The sequence below is a fragment of the Urocitellus parryii genome, chromosome 5 (genome assembly GCF_045843805.1).
Source record: "Urocitellus parryii isolate mUroPar1 chromosome 5, mUroPar1.hap1, whole genome shotgun sequence".
Lineage (NCBI taxonomy): Eukaryota > Metazoa > Chordata > Mammalia > Rodentia > Sciuridae > Urocitellus > Urocitellus parryii.
In genome coordinates this window covers 152,936,544-152,947,282 of record NC_135535.1, presented here as the reverse complement: position 1 = coordinate 152,947,282, position 10,739 = coordinate 152,936,544, and the positions used below count along the sequence as shown (strand labels likewise).

The window sequence follows — 10,739 nt, the reverse complement described above, 5'->3', positions numbered from 1 at the left end:
AAATATATGAATTTGCCTTCTAAAATGTTCTCATTTCACAACAAACATACAAGCAACAGAATAGATAAATTGGACTAAATTAAAATTAAAAGCTTTGTGATTCAAAGTATGCTATCAAGAAAGTAAACACCAGAGAGACTGAGAGACAATGTTTACAAATCTTACATCTAAAAAGGACTTATATCTATAGTGTAAAAAGAACTGTTATAACTTATTACTTAACAAGTCAAATGATCCATTTTTTAAGTGAGCAAAGGATCTAAAAAGCTAAAAAGCCCATGAAAAGATTTTCAACATTCTCTGGTATGCTTTTTTCCTCCAAAATTTATGTTAAATTTTAATCCCCTATGCCAAAAGAGGTAGGGCCTGGAGCAGGTGATTAGGTTCTGAATACTGTTCCCCCATAAATGGGATTAATATCCTTATAAAAAGGTCTGGAGGGAGCCTTTTTTGGCCCTTTCCTGCCATCTGTGATGTGAAAATGCAGGAATAAGACACCATCTTGGGAAGAGAGAATGAGCTCTCACCAGAAATCAAATCTGCCTGTGCATTGATCTTAGAATTCCCCACCTGCAGAACTATAAAAATACATTTCTATTATTTATAAATTACTCATATATGGCATTTTGTTACAGTAGCACAAACAGATGAACACATTATCTATTTGATTTGAATGCAAATCAGAACTGGCTGGAATGTAAAATAAAAGCATTTGTAAAAATGCAAAGAAACTGGAATTCTTACCCTTAAAATGGAAATATAAAATGATGCAGCCACTTTGGAAAATAGCCTGACAATTCCTCTCAAGATTAAACATAGAATTAACACACAATCTAGCAATTCCACTCATAGCATGTACCTAAGAAAAATGAAAAGTTATCGCACAAATAAGTTGTACATAAGTGTTCAGGGAAGCATTATTTATAATAGCTAAAATGGAAATAACCCAAAGGTTTATCAACTAAAATTTGGCTAAATGTGATATATCCATACTTTGAAATATCACTGAGCTATAACAAGATGAACTTTGAAAATAATGTTAAGTGAATTTATATATAGGAAGAAATACTGGATTTCACTTGTGAAATGTCCAGAATAGGCACATCCATAGTAGATTAGCAGTTGCCTAGGAATCTGGGAATAGAGGGGGAGGAGAGGAATGACAGATAATGAGTATGGAATTTTTCTTTGGGATAGCTAGTGAAAATATTCTTTAATTGATTGTGGTGATGGTTGTACAATTCTGTGAATATATTAAAAGTCATGTGAATATATTAAAACTCTACACTTTTAGGTGGGTTAATTTTATCATATGTGAATTATATCTCAATAAAATTTTTAACAAAAAGTTTTTAATTTAAAGGATTCTCAGAATTACCTTTTCTACAATTGAACTAGAAAGGATCTTCACTTTGTTCATGAAATGACATTAGTAATGTCTAAAGAGGACCATGGTTATATATGAAAGGACTCTGTGTTTATAAAAAGTTGCTGAAATACACTGAATTCAACAAACACCTGTGTAATACACACACACATTACTATGGCAAATAGCCTGAGCCTCTATTCAACAGGTTGAACATTCTTTTCTATTCTAGTCAATCACATCCAGTTTTCCAACAGTCTCCCTAAGGGTTTTATGAGCAAGACCAATTAGTCAGTATCGCTTTATTGGATTGTTTAGGCCTGCCAACAGTTTGGTGAATTACACAGCTGTCACATCAGTTCATGAGTGATAGTCGGCAGAAAGACAAGAGCAGTGACAAAAACACCCAGTATACAAATCACAGGAAAAATAAGAGCCTAACTCTTCTAAAGTAGTTAGGAAAATCATTGTAGGGGAAAGAGAAGCATACATTGATTTCTGGATATTTTTTATACAGAAGTGTGTCAAAAACACAGTAGGAACTCAGGAAGTGATTAACCACACCTCCCCTCTCCTGAACAACCCGGTAGGATCTCTTTAAGATGCTCAGAACCTTTTCTTTATATAGATTACACCAAGAAGAATATAAACATACATAAACACATTACACACACACACACACACACACACACACACACACACATCCCATACCCTCCTATCCCAATACAAATAAAGAGATATAGACACACAGATATATGTTTACATCTCTCCCTCTCTGTCTCTCCCTCTCCCCCTCCTTCTATCTACCTACCTTCCTATCTATCTATCTCTGCAAATCTGTGAAGGCAACTTGAAAGTCTTTCTTATAATTTTCCTAATTTGTGGTTATCTATGTGTTTTAGTGTAGGTTGTCTGAGAAGTCCATTTTGGAAATTGCAAAAACTGGATTAAATGAAAAATAAATTTATTGAAGAAAATGGTTGTGTGAGAGAAAATGATGAGGTGAGGCAGGCACCAGGAGAGGCAGGAGCTATCATTAGATTGTGAGGTGACTCTTGGAAGGAGACAGGGAGGGAGAATTGGTAGAGACTTCTGGGACTAGTGTGCAGTCTAAGGAAGTTTTACAAAAGCGGTTGAGTTCTTGAGACAAAGTCAGACATGAGAGGAGACCCACATCTGTCAAGTACAGGTCTGCCCTAGTTATGTGTGACTTGTGTAGTCATTGGTTGGGAGCAGTCTATAGGAAGCCTAGCTTCAGTGTAACTGCAGAAACACCATCAGAGCAGAGGGGTTTGAGGCTCTGGTCAATTACAGTTCCTGTTGTTGAAAGTCAATAAGATGTGCCTCATGGACCCCACATTATGATTCATAAGCCTCATCTATTCTTAGAAATTCTTGCTCTGTGAAAATGTCTAATTCATGAGATACTTTCAAATGCAAAGAAAGCATTATTGATAGTTATCCTGGAAATTTATAACATGGACATAGGATAGATATATTGTAGATATTTAATAATCACTTGTTGATTTTGATTTTGTAATTTTTTAGTTTTTATCTCTTTTATAGTTATACATGACAGTAGAATATATTTTGACATATTTTATGCAGACATGGAACACATCTTATTCTATTTGGGATCCCAGTCTTGTGGTTGTACATGATGTGGAGATTCACTATGGTGCAGTAAATTGCAGAAATGGCCCAAGCCTCCCCACTGCCCTCTATTTATATCCTTTGTGATGTGATTTTTTCACTGCTTCCCTTAAGAAGGCTGTTTTCTTACTCCTTAAATGTAAATTAGCTCTTTAAGTTGCTTTGACCAATAGAATGTGACAGAATTGATGATATGCTTGTTCTAAGCCTAAACCTCAAGAGAGCTTGTGGACTTCCATGTTCTTTCTTCCTCCTCCTGCTTGGTCATCAAGAACATGACTGGTGGAGCCTCTTAGAATATGAGAGATTTGCAGGATAGCCAAAATGGCACAGATGTCTCACTTGAAGCCCTATACGTGGGAGAGAGAGCCCAGTTAAGATGAGTAAAGCCACCTTGCAAACTGACAGTCGGCCACAGACTTGCAAACTGACAGTTGGCCACAGACTTGCAAACTGACAGTTGGCCACAGACACTTGACAGAGTCCTGACAAGCTAAACTGAGATCTGCAGAACCACCAGCTGACCATATTGCTGTGATCAGCAATAAATTATTATTTTGAATTCTATATATTGGGGTGATTTATTACTTATCAGTAACTGACTAATATATCATCGATCACTTGAAAGCTTATGTGTTTAAGCTGTTGGCCCAGTACTTGACAGATTTACATTACACAGCCACACATGCATAGTCTCATGTGGGCACATGCACACACACACACACACACACACAAACCGCATATCACAGGGCCCAGGGAATGGGGCTTCTGACTATATTCTATACCATTAAAAAAAAAGATCCATATCATAGGTGGTTATGGCTTTAGCCACCACAAGCAGGATCCCTTGTGGTTGCCCCATTTGTCCTATTTTAATATATGAAGGCCAGGAAGAGGTCCTGGAAGCCCTGAGTAATCAGTACCATTGATGAATGATACAGGCAAATTATTCCCTCAGATCTTTCCAGAAAATTTGGAGAAGGTGATTTAGATTCTACTCTAAAGGACTGAAAACTAACCTTTCTCATCTGTGTAGTTCTAGCCTCTGTGATAGATCTGGAAACTCAAAGGGATACAAAAGTGATCCATATCCATGACAATATTTAAAGACAAATGCACAAGAAACTAATTATGGTATTAAAATCTCCATTTTCATCTGAAAACACCAGAGTTGCTAAATGCCTGATCTTAACATAGTATTTGCAATCATGATCTTCTACTAGGACTTCTGATTTTATATCCCCATCCACAATGGACTGCATGTTAAATGAATTTAATATTTTAAATTAAAGAAGGCGTACTCCATATCTATGCTGCCAAATGTGATAATTATGTGGCTGCTTTTAGATATTCATTAAATTTCTGGATAGTAATTTGCTTTGTTGGGAGACCTGTAAACCAAATTATCCATAGTCTTATCTATAACCTTGAAAGATATCTGAGAAATAGGAAGCCACACACACCCCACAGAAGCATCCTCTTCATCTCTATTAACATTTAAACAAGGTCATCAGAACCCTTAAAACTCTAGCACAAATACAGTTCAGTCTGTAGTGTTACTTTTGTATCTGATAGAGATGCATTTTCAGTTCTGGTGTTTGGAAATGCTATGGCTACAGAAGAACTGAGAAAATTGCAGACTAGAGGCCACAGAAACTCCTGTTGCTCACTTTTCCCCTTGTCCTCTTTCCCAGGGCTTTCATAGATTGACTGACAGAATAAATATTCCAAGGCACAGCTTACATTATACATTCCCAGATGACAAAATTTTAAGAACTTTAAAAACCCAAGTTTCTAAAGACCTCTAAAATCTGGCTATTGATTCCCTTTCTATCCTTAAATCTTCATTAACCTGCTCACCCAACAGATGCCCCCAACTCTTCACTCTTCTCCTAATTGGTTTTTGATTTTTCCCTTCTACCTATGTGTTAGTCATTTTTCAGTCCTCTTAACAAAATACCTAAGATAATCAAATTATAAAAAGAAATGTTTTATTTTGGCTCATAAATTTGGAGGCTTGGGTCATGATAAACTGGGCAAGTTGCTTGGGGTCTGTGGCCAGGCAACACATCATGGTAGAAACACAGGGTAGAACAGTATATCTCACCTCATGACCAGGAAGAAAAAAAAGAAGAAAGAAACCAGGGTCCTATACTCCCTTTTGGGGCATTCCCTCAAAGACCACAGACACTCCCAATAGGCCCAGCTTCTTAAAGTTTCCACAACCTTCCAGTAATGCCAAACCTTTATTTAGTATACAGGTCTTTGACGGACATTCAATCTCCAACCATAATGCTTTGATAATCTCACTGTTCAGTAAGAATGCCTCTTCAACTGTTTCTGTTTGTATGACTGGGGTGTATTTTCCACAATCCAATCCAAATGAATAACTTTAACCTACATAATGAAGCGTTAACTACAAACATATCTGTCTCACTATTAGGCAACAAACTTCTTGCAGTTAGGAGACATCTAGTTCATTTTTTGCATACTCAGTATCATCCAGATTTGTGCCTAAAATTACAATATTAATAGTGATTATGATAAATTAATGCTGTATATGTGAATATGCATGTTATATGTATGTGTGTGTGAGTGAGTGTGTGTGTGTGTGCGCGCACACGCACATGTATTCCATTCTACCATCTTAGGATTCAAAAGAAGAACCCATCTCATAATATTTAATCCAGTAAAAATATAATTGTCCAGTATACTACGAAAAACTTCTCCTTTTCTGTTTCTTATTCCTCCCTAACCTAGGCAGGCCTGTAATGACTCCCCACATAGTCACTCAATGCAAGGGACTGATCATGGATAAAAAATGCCTCTTGGAGGAAGAACTAAAATAAGAATCTTTCCAATATCTTGGGATTCTCAATTCTCCATTGCAATCGCAGCTATCTTCGCTATAAATGTAAAGAAAGGGAAGTCATTTCCTGTGGTTCCATTCAATTACTCTTTCCATACAGAAAAGGGCTTTACAAAGTTTTATCTTTTATTGTTGAAAGACTCTCAGATTCATGCATTCATATATTTTTATATTTTTCTTCAGCATTGAAAACAAAAATTTTCAACCTCACCATTTACACAGAACTAGAGGTAATTCTTCCCCCTAACACATCCCAAACCTGGATACTTACCATGGATATTGACCTCAAGAGGAAATGAGCATTTACCTCTCCTTCTGGGAAATTTCCCTTCTAATAGTCACGGTATCTTTTCCTTCTGGAAGGTCTCATTCAAGCCCGTACCAGTATGCCTGAGACGCCCTAAACAGTAAACGTGAATGGGTCAGAAAACATTTAAAATTGTGGATTTTATCATATACATATTATGTCTTATTTTAAATAAAAAGCTCAGAATCCTTTCTTCTCAGGGGGTCCCCTAGTTCTACTGAATTTCTTCAACCATTCTTCAGTAATCAGCTCTCCATACTGCAAAGGTCATGTGGAGCAACAGCCTCTGCTACCCGAAGAAATCTCCAGTTGTATCATCTCCCCAGCACACATTGATAGGACCAAATATATATCTCAAGTTGTGTTCTTCCAGGTTTCAGTCTCTGGAACTAAAGATAATTGATCATTCATAACCTGAAAGAGGGGAAGAAAGAAAAGGGAAACCAACATAAATATAACAATTGAACATAATTTCTAAATTTATTTAAGTTCTATTATATAAATATGAGTCACTGTATTAAGCAGTTTTTCATATTGTTTATCTTTTAATCCTCTCAACATTGGTGAATGTCAGATTAAAGAGTATCTGTTTTCACTGTCTATATCCTTGGCTACCAAACTCAAATGTCCTGTTATAGATTCTCTCTGTGCTGGGCTTATTTAATAGAATGGAATGGATGTAGTTTCATATTATATTCAAGCAAGTAAACTTTCTTTATCCAATTTTTCCATATATTGATGAAGATGCACAGTACAAATATACATTCAGTGCACTCTTCCAGGATTAAATTTGCTCTTCCTATCTCAGTATCTTTGTACAGACATCTATAAAATGACATCCATAGATGTTTTGTTTTCTTACCTCCTGAATTAGTCTGGTTTTGTTGCTATAATAAAATGCCCAAGGCTTGGTATTTTATTATTAAAAAATATATATTTAATTCAAGGTTCTGGAGGTTCAGGAGCATCACACCAGTGTCCTGGTAAGTGTCCCCCTGACCATATCAAAACATGGCAGATGACATCATGGCAGAAGAACCCAAGAAAGAGAAGTTAACATTATGTCTTTCTGGCAGCAAAAAATACTCATGGAAAGAATAGTGCCACAATAATATGTGTCACTCTGAGACTGGAAACATGTATTTCTTTACTCTGTTTAAAATCTATTGATCCCTATTGATCCTTCATATCACAAATTCTGGTGAGTGGGAAGAACATGTGACTTGCTGTCAGGAGGACCCGCCACCTATAGCATATTGTAGAGCAAGTTCCTTAACTCACTGAGCTCTAGTCTTCTCATCCTGGAAATCAAAGTAATAGCTACACTAAGAGTTGGTGAGAAAATTAAATGAGATAATACATTTAAAACACATGCACAAAATTCTCCAGTTCGTATAGGGTTCTCAATAATGGTGGTTGTTAGTATCACTGAATATTGTCTCTGAAAATATTTTTAAAAATAGATATCATCAAATAAGTATTTGAAACTTGGTTTTAAAATTTTTAACATGTGTTATTGATCCTGGAACTACCTTTCCTGAATTCTAATGGCTATTGAAAAAGTATGTCACTAGTTGACTAGATGAAATTGCAATGATGAGAATCTTTGGATCATTCAAATTTAGCAGGAATACTGTAGGTTGCTGGGGGAAAACGTCTTCCATTCTACTCTCTCTCTGAAAAAAATGAACATTTTATTTTATTCCATTTTAATTTAATTTATGTTCCTTTTTAATTTTATTTTAATTTCGAGACAGAGTCTCTTTAAGTTGCTTAGGGCCTTGATAATTGCTGAGGCTGGCCTCACATTTGTGATCCTCCTGCCTCCGACTCTCAAGTTGCTGGGATTACAGGCATGTGCCACCATGCTCAGCTTACTGGACATTTAAAATGAAGAAACGATGCTTCCTTTGAGTATAGATATAGCAAAAGGGCAACTGCCTCTTATACTATATTTTATATATGCTGTCCTCATAGAGTGGAATGTACAAGTACTCCATGGGATTTGCTCACATTCTGGATGATAAAGAGTGCTATGGAGGAAAATAAATCAGGGAAGGCAATAGATACTGTGGGGAATAGAGAGATTGCTAGTTAAATAAGCCATCAGTGAAGACCTCGGTGTCAACATTCCTTTGAGCAAGACCTGAACAAAAATGAAAAAGCTTAAAATGAAGGAGAGTATTCCAGGTTGAACAGGCAGCACTGAAGACTCAAAACCAAATGTGTTTACTCTGGTCAGAGGAGAGTGAGAAGGACAGCATGGTTGGAGCCAACTGGCAGTCTGAGCCCTGTCTCCAAGCTAGATCTCCTTCACAGGAGTTGGGGAGCCACCACAGGTTTCATACAAAAGAACCACTTGATGGAACATGATAAAGTACCACTATTGCTTTCTGTTGAAATAGACAGTTAAAGGGAAAGAGAGGAACAGAGAGACCATGTTAGGGGATCATTGGCAAAAAATGAGGCAAAGTCAGACGGTTCGACAAGGGAAGTCTTGAAAGCAAGTATTTGTATTCTGGACATATTTTGAAGATAGGGAAGATGAGACTTGTGAACAGATAGGATGTGGAATACACCATAGTCATGGTAAGTCAAAATTTTATTGGAGCACCAGGAAAGGAGATGTTATTAACTCAGGGAATGAGGGATGATGAGAAGTTCCAAGGGAAGATAAAGAGTTCAGTTAGTGGCATTTTTATTTTGAGATTTCTGTTAGACATAAAAGTATCTAATATGAAAATAGTATTTTGGTCTGCCTTTTAAGAGAAAGCATAAGCTACTGTTGTGATTTGGAACTTAAGAGCCCCCCAAATGCCAAAGGCTTGGTTGACAGCTTGTGACACTATAGGAAGATGGTAGAACCTTTGGTGGAGATGTTTGAAGAAAGTTAGGATTTGGGGACTCTGGCCTCTTTCTCTCTGAATGCTTTCTAGTTTCTATGATGCAAACAGCTTGATTCCACAACATGCTCTCCACCATGATGTTCAGCCTCACCACACACCCAAAAAGAATGGAAACAAATAATCATGGACTAAAACTTCTGAATCTGTGAGCCAAAGTAAAACTTTTTTTTTCCTTTTAATATGATTTTCTCAGGTATTTGTTTTTTTAGCAATGAAAGTTGACTAGCACAGCCATCAATAGCAAATATATGATATCAAGAACCTTGTAAAGAGGTAAGACCTACTAAGAAGTGATTGATACAAGAAGGATTATTCACTTGGATACTCCAAAGTTCTAAGAGAAGGGGAATCAAGAAAGTAGACTTAGGGCTTCTTTTCCTCAGCAAGGCAGCAGGGACCTCCCCTCAGCCACCAGCACCCACTCTGGTTGAGCTTTACCATGTTCACAGCCAATGGTCACCATGGAGTTTATGTTGCTTTTCAGTCATCAGTTTCCATGGAAGAAAGTTTTGACTGAAGAAATGGTACATCCCACTGTCAGACAAAGAGAAGGAAAAGATCACAAGAGAACTTGTTCAAACCATTTTAGCACAGAAACCTAAAATGTGCAGCTTCCTTGAGTGGCTAGATCTGAAGATTGTTCACAAAAGACATGCTGGTCTGTATATTTGCTGTGCGATAGAGGATCAGGACAATGAACTAATTCACCCGGAAATAATTCATCATTATGTGGAATTACTTGACAAGTATTTTGGCAGTGTGTGTGAACTTGATATTATCTTTAATTTTGAGAAGGCTTATTTTATTTTGGATGAGTTTCTTTTGGGAGGTAAAGTTCAAGGAACATCCAAGAAAAAAAACATCCTTAAAGTGATTGAGCAGGCTGCTTTACTACACAGAAACCACGTCATGAATATTTTAATGTATCTGTATACTAAATGACTATTCATCAAGTATGCAGAATTTCACAGAAGAAATAGAGGGCTTATATACCCATGAAAGAAAATATCCTCAGCTTGGTGACTATCTTGTAAAATAATAAAAGGGCATTTCAGAACCAGTACCATTACAATTGTATTTTTTTTTCCCGTTTGTATTCCTCTTTCCTATATTATTTCATTCTACATATGACACCAAATGTACAAAATTACCACAGATCTATACCAAGGCACATTATAATGGAAATGCCTAGCATGCAGATCAAAGTTATGATCTTAAAGTCCAAAAGAGAGAGGAATCAGATCACATATAGGAGGGGGGAGACCAATTTAAATCTCAGCACATTTTACAAGCTAGTCCCTCAAAGCCAGGAGATCCCTAAACAACATATACCAAGCTCTAAAAGAAAATGGATGACAACCAAGAATCTTATAACCAGCAAAATTAAGCTTCAGATTTCATGACAAAATAACAATCTTTCATGATAAACAAAAATTAAAAGAATTGACAGCGAGAAACTCTGCACTACGCAGAATCCTCAGCAAAATATTTCATGAGGAGGAAATGAAATGAAAATAAGCTACTTCAATACCTAGAGACTAAACAATATGCTATTGAATGACTCATGGATAACAGAAGAAGACATCAGTGAGGAGATAAAAAAAATTCTTAGAGGTAAGCGAGAACTCTGATACAACA

General features: G+C 36.5%; 1 pseudogene; it reads left to right on the top strand.

Annotated features, from left to right (window-relative positions):
- Positions 1-9,562: 9,562 nt before the first annotated feature.
- On the top strand, positions 9,563-10,039 carry LOC144255163 (AP-1 complex subunit sigma-2 pseudogene; annotated as a pseudogene).
- Positions 10,040-10,739: the final 700 nt, after the last annotated feature.